Genomic DNA, 8,151 nt, shown 5'->3' on the forward strand with positions numbered 1-8,151 from the left:
TCGCTCTGCCGCCCAGCCTGGAGTGCAGTGGCCGGATCTCAGCTCACTACAAGCTCCGCCTCCCGGGTTCACGCCATTCTCCTGTCTCAGCCTCCGGAGTAGCTGGGACTACGGGCGCCCGCCACCTCGCCCGGCTAGTTTTTTGTATTTTTTTAGTAGAGACGGGGCATGGTAGCCAGGATGGTCTCGATCTCCTGACCTCGTGATCCGCCCGTCTCGGCCTCCCAAAGTGCTGGGATTACAGGCTTGAGCCACCGCGCCCGGCCTTGAACTAGTCTTATTATTAATATTTCAGGGTTCCCTTGGCTAAGGCTGGTTGGCTTTCAGTGTGGACTCTATGGCATGTGTATGAGGGTGGAACGTTGGTCTTTCCGTGGGTTGGCCCAGGAGCTCTTTGGGAGGCCCACGGGGTGCTGAGCATTGCACAGCTGCCTGCTACAACAGTGTTCTCTAGATTGTCTCCCTCTGAGCTTCCAACCTCCTTCCCCAAGGGTTACAGACCCGGGCTCCTAGGGCTGAAGTTCTCCAGGGCTGTACCACTTTTACATATTAATTTGAACATGCTAACTTTAAGAGAGACCTCAACCTTTTCTATGGTCCATGTAACTAAGGAAAAACATATTCTGGTAGGGCATGATGGATGACTCATGCCTGTAACCCCAGCACTTTGGGTGGCCGAAGCAGGCAGATCACTTGACGTCAGGAGTTTAAGACCAACCTGGCCAATGTGGCAAAACCCCATCTCTACAAAAAATAAAAAAATTAGCCAGGCATGGTGGTGGGCACCTGTAGTCCCAGCTACTCAGAAGGCTGAGGCAGGAAAATCTCTTGAACCCGGGAGGTGAGGTTGCAGTGAGCCGAGATTGTGCCACTGTACTCCAGCCTGGGTGACAGAGCGAGACTCCTCCAACAAAGAAAAAAGAAAAAGAAAAAGGAAAGAAAAGAAAGGGGAAAAAAAGAAGGAAAAGAAGGACAGAAGGAAGGAAGGAAGGAAGGAAGGGAAGGAATCAGAGAAAAGAAATCAGAGAAAAGTAAAGAAAAACATGCTCTTATCACATCAAGTGGAGGGTGAAGGGATATAGACACTCCCCTCCCCCACCGCACACCATGCACCCTCTCCTTGCTTTTGGCTATTCCAAGCTTCTCGGGCCCTCGGAATTTTTTTATTTTTTTTCTTTGAGATGGGGTCTCTCACCGTAGCCCAGGCTGGAGTGCAGTGGTACAATCACGGCTCACTGTAACCTCCACCTCCCAGGCTCAAGTGATCCTCCTGCCTCAGCCTCCTGAGTAGCTAGGACTACAGGTGCAGGACACCATGCCTGACTAATTTTTCTATTTTTTGTAGAGATGGGGTTTCACCACGTTGCCCAGGCTGGTCTTGAACTCCTGGGCTCAAGTGATCTGCCTATCTCAGCCTTCCAAAGTGCTGGGATTACAGGCGTGAGCCACTGCCCCCAGCTGGAGAATTTTGCAGTTCGTCAGTAGATAACCACTCACTTTCCTCATATAGACCCTCAAACTCTCAGGGACGTATGCAAGGCCCTCCAAGAACGTTCCAAAACGTATGGCCACACCCAAAAGGCAGGAAAGTAAGTCAAGTTCTACAAATCAGTAAGCATTCAGCTAAGTAACATGCCTATCTGTCATGCTCGATCCCTGGGAATGGCTCTTTTGAACTGCCCCTTCCCTACATGAAATACAGGGAGCCCTCGCTTTCACTCATAATAGCATAAGTCTTCTATTTGGATGATAACCTATTATAAGCAAACATTCACTATTTTTGATCAGATTCTCTTGAATTTGTATTCTTCTTTATGGGCCACAGGTAGGTGATTGGGAGGTTGTCACAGGACATGATGTGCCATCTTTATTCTAAGTAATAAAATGATGTGTCCAGAAATTCTTTTGATGAATATAGGAATAGTTAGAGACTTCTGTCTTCAGCCCCTGTTTAACCTCATGGTACTATATGTTGCCAAGTTCTGTGTTTGACTCTGAGGTTTAGCAAAACGTACTTAACTCTGCATTATATAAAATATTAGCTATGAGAAAAAAAAATTACTTTGATGTATAAACTTTTTCACTCTCTTCCATATAATTATTTAGGCCAAATGACTTCACTATAAATTTTCAAATTTAGCTTTTAAAAATGTTCATTATGCCACCTGGAAACATTTAAGCCCACAAGGCCAGGAAATTATAAATTGGTGTAATAAAATAGCTCAAGTTTGTCACAGCTAAGTAAACTTCTCTTTTAAATTGTTGAATCTAACATATCACTGAGTCTTTTTGAGTGAAAATAAAAGTGTTCTGTTCATCAAGCAAAACAACTTAGGTTTCCATCCTGAAATGGCCAGTACTACCACTACAGGGCATAAGTAAGACCGTAAAGTCTGGCTTCTCTGATCCTAGAACTCTGGATCCATACATTTTTTTTTCTTCTAGCCAGCATCTGCTCAAGAACCCAATGCCTTTCAGCCAGGTGCTCTAATCAAGTCAGCTACCTCGGGCAGGCAGTACCCAGCCTTCATTCCCCTATCCTAAATAGGACTTGTCCTCTCAGAACCACCATTTATCTGTCATTTGCAAAACATCCTTTAAACTTCTGCACAGAGGTTATTACTATTTACTGCATTGCTTCTTCCAAAAGCCAATATGTTCCAATGTATGCAGAACTGCGTCTGAGAGACCCCCATTCCAATGGAAGGAAGGATATCTGAGCATGAAATTTCAGGCATCCTACCGGGGGATATTTGGGGAGCACTTTCTTCAGGGATCTTCAAATTGCTTTAAAGAGTGAAACCCTGAGTCTTTCTCTGAGTACATCTCCTCCAAGAAACTCCTTTTCCTTTCTGTGTGTTCCTGGAATGTTTTGCTTTGTTCTGTTTCTTGATGTGACTCTAATTATTGAGTTTATTGATTATGCAGCAGGGTGCAATTTTCTTCTGTGCATAAGATTACTTGTTTATTTGGAAAGAAATAAGCTTATGTTTTTGGTAGCCTGCAGAACCCCAGAGAAAGTAATGGGTTGAATTTGATTCACTACTCAGCTTTCCCAGCTGTAGCATAAAGGAGAGATGAGTTTAAGGATGTAGCTAAATGAAGACATCATGACTTCATGCAGGGCTTTCATCCTAGATATGGTTCTCTGAAATGAAACTAGTTCTCTTAGATATGTGTTCTTTTTCTCCTCTGTAAACACAGCAGGTTATCCAAGATCCAGGAAGCAGACATTCTTTTACTCTGATTTATGGTGTGGTGGAATTTGTGTAGCTGCTGCAGAGTTGTTGCACACTGAGTAGTAGACTATCACCCATTGCATCATTCATTCCAATAACAAGAGGAAAATTCATTTGCCCTTATTTCTGTTTCTTGATCTCTGTTGCAACATGCTGTATGCCATCTGAGGTGTTTCATAAGCTTATATTCCATTTGGAATCTACCACAAAGCTTCATTGTGGGAAATCACTTCTTGAATTCACAGGATTGTTTTGGGAATATGGAAGCACGGATCTTTTCTCATGGAGATCCAGATACTGACAGCAAGTCTATGACTCTTATCTGAGGAGGTCTGATAGAGTAAGATGAATCAGAGGAAGAGGATTTGCATGTGTTCCTGCTTTTATACAATTTGTTATTTCATATTAAACTCTGTTTTGTTCTATCTCTGTAAGAAAATAAAAAGGCTACAAAAATGTCTAATTTTAAGGAGATACAAATGAGTTGTTATAGATGGGCCAATCTATAACGATTTAAAACAGACATTTTCTTTAGAGGCAAAGATATTTTACTTTCAAGTAAAAAGTGGCTTCTTTTTTTGTGTGTGATGAAAAAGAGAAAAACAAGAAATGCAGACAGAAGAGCCAAACCGCTGTCACCCACCTCATCCTTGGATGAGGACTGAGAGTGAGGCCAGGGAGGCCGCCACACAGCAACAAGATCTGCGCACGGCACAACAGAAGGGAGCACTTGGCGGACCCTGAATATGCTGTCTTCAGAGTCCTCATAAATCAAACTAGGTTTGTCTGAGATCATGGCATGGGAGAGGCCAAGCTCAAACAGACCTAATTGAAAGCGTGTTTTATGGAACTGAATCACTGCAGCTTGACCGTATATCTAAACGTAAAAGTCGAATTAGACAGAAGCTGCTTTAAATTGTTCTAATGAGCAACCTGCCAAGTCTAACTGTTGATGGGATAAATATAAGTTTTATTATAGTTTTGCTTTTTTTAATGAGCAAACAACTTGTTTATAGCTCCTTAAAATTAGACTTTTTTCTAGCCACTTCTTTCCTTGGGGAAATAGAATAACACAGAGTTTAATATGAAATAGTAAATTGTGAAAAAGCAGGAACATGTAGATTAATAGGCTCCGTTTGTGAATCTGGACCTCCGTGAGAAAAGGTCCACTCTTCTATATTCCTAAAACAAGCCTGCTAATTTATTTATTTGGCCCAACTAGAGGTCTCCCAATGGGCCGGAGATGGAGTCACCTGCATGGTAGTAGGTGTGTGTGTGTGTGTGTGTGTGTGTGTGTATGTGCACGCTCGCGTGTGTGTTCTTACTCCTATTTTATTTTTTAATCTCTTAAATGTTTATGGCCAAGAGTGTTGCCTCCAAATTGCAAATAGTTTCCATCAGCAGATTCTCTGCTAATTTGAGAACTCTTCTTCCAAGTGACTATTGAAAGAGGAACATTTTCATTTGCAGGAAAAGGCTCTTCCACTAGTCTTGGTTATTGACCTAAAAATACATAGATGTAAACTGCTACTGAGTCTTTTTCATTTTTCTATTATTCAGGTATTCTGGCATCAATAGAATTATCCTTTTTTTCTCCCTTACTTTGGAAAGTTAACATTCTGGGAACCTCCTCTCCTCATCCAACAATGATCTTTTGTATCTTCATCCCAGTTGAAGAGTCTGGCACACAAACAGCCTAGCCTATTCATCCCGAGAGCAATTTTACATATGCAAGACTGAAGCCAAGATTAATGTCTTCATACAGACATGCTCACTCAAATACATTCTGGTTACGTTCAAACTCTGAGATCATTAAGATGAGAACATGTTCCTGATCAATACATCTGCTCTGGCTCTCATAGCCACCCCTTTGTTGCAACTCAATCATCCAAATGGATTTTTAGTAGAATGACATTTATTTGGCCCAACTAGAGGTTTCCCAATGGGCCAGAGATGGCGTCACCTGCACGGGTGGTCATGTTGGCTCTCTATCGGGGCAGGGCTCCAGCCAAGCTTGAGAAAATCCCGCACAGTGACTCCCAGACTGCCCAGGAGGCAACTTCAGACTGGCATCCCATTGGAAAGGAAACTCTAGAACTCCACACTTTTACTGGCTAGATACTGAGAATAAACTCTATGTCCTTGGTGCTGGCAATTCTTCACAGCATGCATTCTTTGAGATTTTTGCATAGCAGTACTGGAGAAATGCCCCCTTTCATTGGCCACAAAGATGAGGCTTACACAAATGAATATCATTAAATGTGTACAGGTGGAACCAGAAACAACATTAAATGTGACAGATGAGAACCAAAGAAGAGTGAGCTAGGAGAAACAGCTGGATTCCATCCATAATGCTAGAGGTGACTTTGTGAAGTATGCTAGAGATGGCCTCAAAGATGGGGCCATCTTCTGGGTGTGGACCTGCAGACACAGGAGCCCAAGAGAAATCACAAGGGGCAAGGGTGAGTGACAATCACAGATGTTTTTGGATTGAGTTTATGCAAGACTGCTTTTATTATTTTTTTTGTTTTTGCAGATAATTAATTAGCTGTACTATACAGTCATGCATAGTTCACAAATACTAAAGTTCACCTGTGCACAAATAATATTCATAAAGTACAAAATACATACATATATATATATATATATATTGTACTCGTAAAGTACAAAATAATATATCTCATTTGGCCCTCCCTGCCCTATGCCCAGGCAGATCTTCAAGTATTTAGAGCACCCACTTGCCTGGCTCAGCAACCTGAGATGCCCCAGGAACGCTTTTAAAAGAACAGGTAGTTATAAGCCAAAAGACAGGCAATAACAGACACTGGTGAGGATGTGGAAAAAAGGGAACCCTCCTACACTGTTGTTGGGAATGTAAATTAGTAAAACCACTGTGGAGAACAGTTTGGAGGTTCATTAAAAAGCTAAAAATTGAACTAGCATACAATCCAGCAATCCCTCTGCTGGGAATATACCCCTCAAAAGAGAAGTCAGTATATAGAAGAGATATATGCACTCCCATGTTTGTTGCAGCACTGTTTACAATAGCTACCATTTGGAAGCAACCTCAGTGTCCATTAACAGATGAATGGATAAAGAAAATGTGGTATATATACACAATGAAATACTAGTCAGCCATAAAAAAGAATGAGATCCAATGATTTGCAACAACATGGATGGAACTGGAGGTTATTACACTAAGTGAAATAAGCCAGGCACAGAAAGACAAACATTTCATGTTCTCACTTATTTGTGGGAACTATAAATCAAAACAATTGAATTCATAGACATAGAGAGTAGAAGGAAGGTTACCAGAATTTAGAAAGGGTAGTGGAGATGGGGATGGTTAATGGGTACATGAAAAGAAAGAATGAATAAGACCTGCTATTTGATAGCAAAGCAAGTTGACTACAGTCAATAATAATTTTGTATTTTAAAATAACCAAAAGAGTGTAATTGGATTGTTTGTAACTCAAGGGATAAATGCTTGAGGGGATGGATACACTATTTTTCCTGATGTGCTTATTTCGTGTTGCACACCTGTGTTAGTCCATTTTCATGCTGCTGATAAAGACATACCCAAGACTGGGTAACTTACAAGGAAAAGAGGTTTAATGGATTCACAGTTCTACCTGGTTGGGGAGGCCTCACAAACATGGTGGAAGGTGAAAGGCACATCTTACATGGCAGCAGGCAAGAGAGAGAATGAGAACCAAGCAAAGGGGATTTCCCCTTATAAAACCATCAGCTCTCATGAAATTTACTCATTACCATAAGAACAGTAGTGGGAACCACCACCATGATTCATTTATCTCCCACTGGGTCCTTCTCACAAGTGGGACTTACAGGAGCTACACTTCAAGATGAGATTTGGGGTCACAGCCAAGCCATATCAATGCCTGTATCAAAAATCTTATGTACCCCATAAATGTATACACCTACTATATACCCCAAAAAATTTTGTTTAAAAAAGAACATGTGGTTCTTCACAGTTTCTGTTTCCTGGGGTAGTATAAAATAAAAGTCAAATTCAGTACTTGACACATATTTACATATTTATTTCGTGTTTGTTTTTTCTTGCCAATTTATTTTGTGGTGATTTAGTAATTTTCTCTTTGTAGTTTCCCTTTGTTCCAAGAAACAGTGCCACCTTTATTCTATTTAATTTTACTTTATTATATAACTTCAAAGATAAAATTCACAGGATACGCTAACCACGGCATTATTCTCTGCATCCCATTCACCTGAAGATATTAATAGTAGGTTATCCAAGTTGGCTTTCCATTGTATCTTTATCTATTTTGGTGATCTCATTTGAAATAAACTTTCTTCTCCAAAAATTATCAGAAAATGTATATGTCTCCTGATGGCATAAAATATGAAACAAAATCATAGTTGGGAAATGTTCAGCAGAGCCTTTACTTGGTGAATATTATGTTAAAAGTATGTAGTTGAGCCACGCAGAAATGCACTGACTGATAACAGATTTTGCTCTGCACTTTTCTCTGAAATAACACTTATTAAAAATGGGAGATGTGAAAACAAAATGTTTTGCTTTTTAACAAATTATTTACATAAGGAATGAGAAAATAATTGTCATTTGATGGACAACATTGATGCCATGGGCTAAACCTTGCTCTACCAACATGAATCCAATCAACAATATCAAAAGTACAGCATGCTATTACTAGCTGGAATTTGGATCTTTCATTGGTTCCAAAATCAGTGTTACCTACCTGCTGTGCAGGGATCAGTGTGCTTTTTTGGTAAAGGGCCAGATCGTAACTATATTTGGCTTTATGAACCATAAGGTCTCCATTTCAACTGCTCAACTCAGCTGTTGTAGGAGAAAAACAGTTGGAGATATGATATGTAATATGTAAATAAATAGGCCAGGCATGGTGGCTCACCC

This window comes from Piliocolobus tephrosceles, chromosome Y (genome assembly GCF_002776525.5).
Source record: "Piliocolobus tephrosceles isolate RC106 chromosome Y, ASM277652v3, whole genome shotgun sequence".
Classification (NCBI taxonomy): domain Eukaryota; kingdom Metazoa; phylum Chordata; class Mammalia; order Primates; family Cercopithecidae; genus Piliocolobus; species Piliocolobus tephrosceles.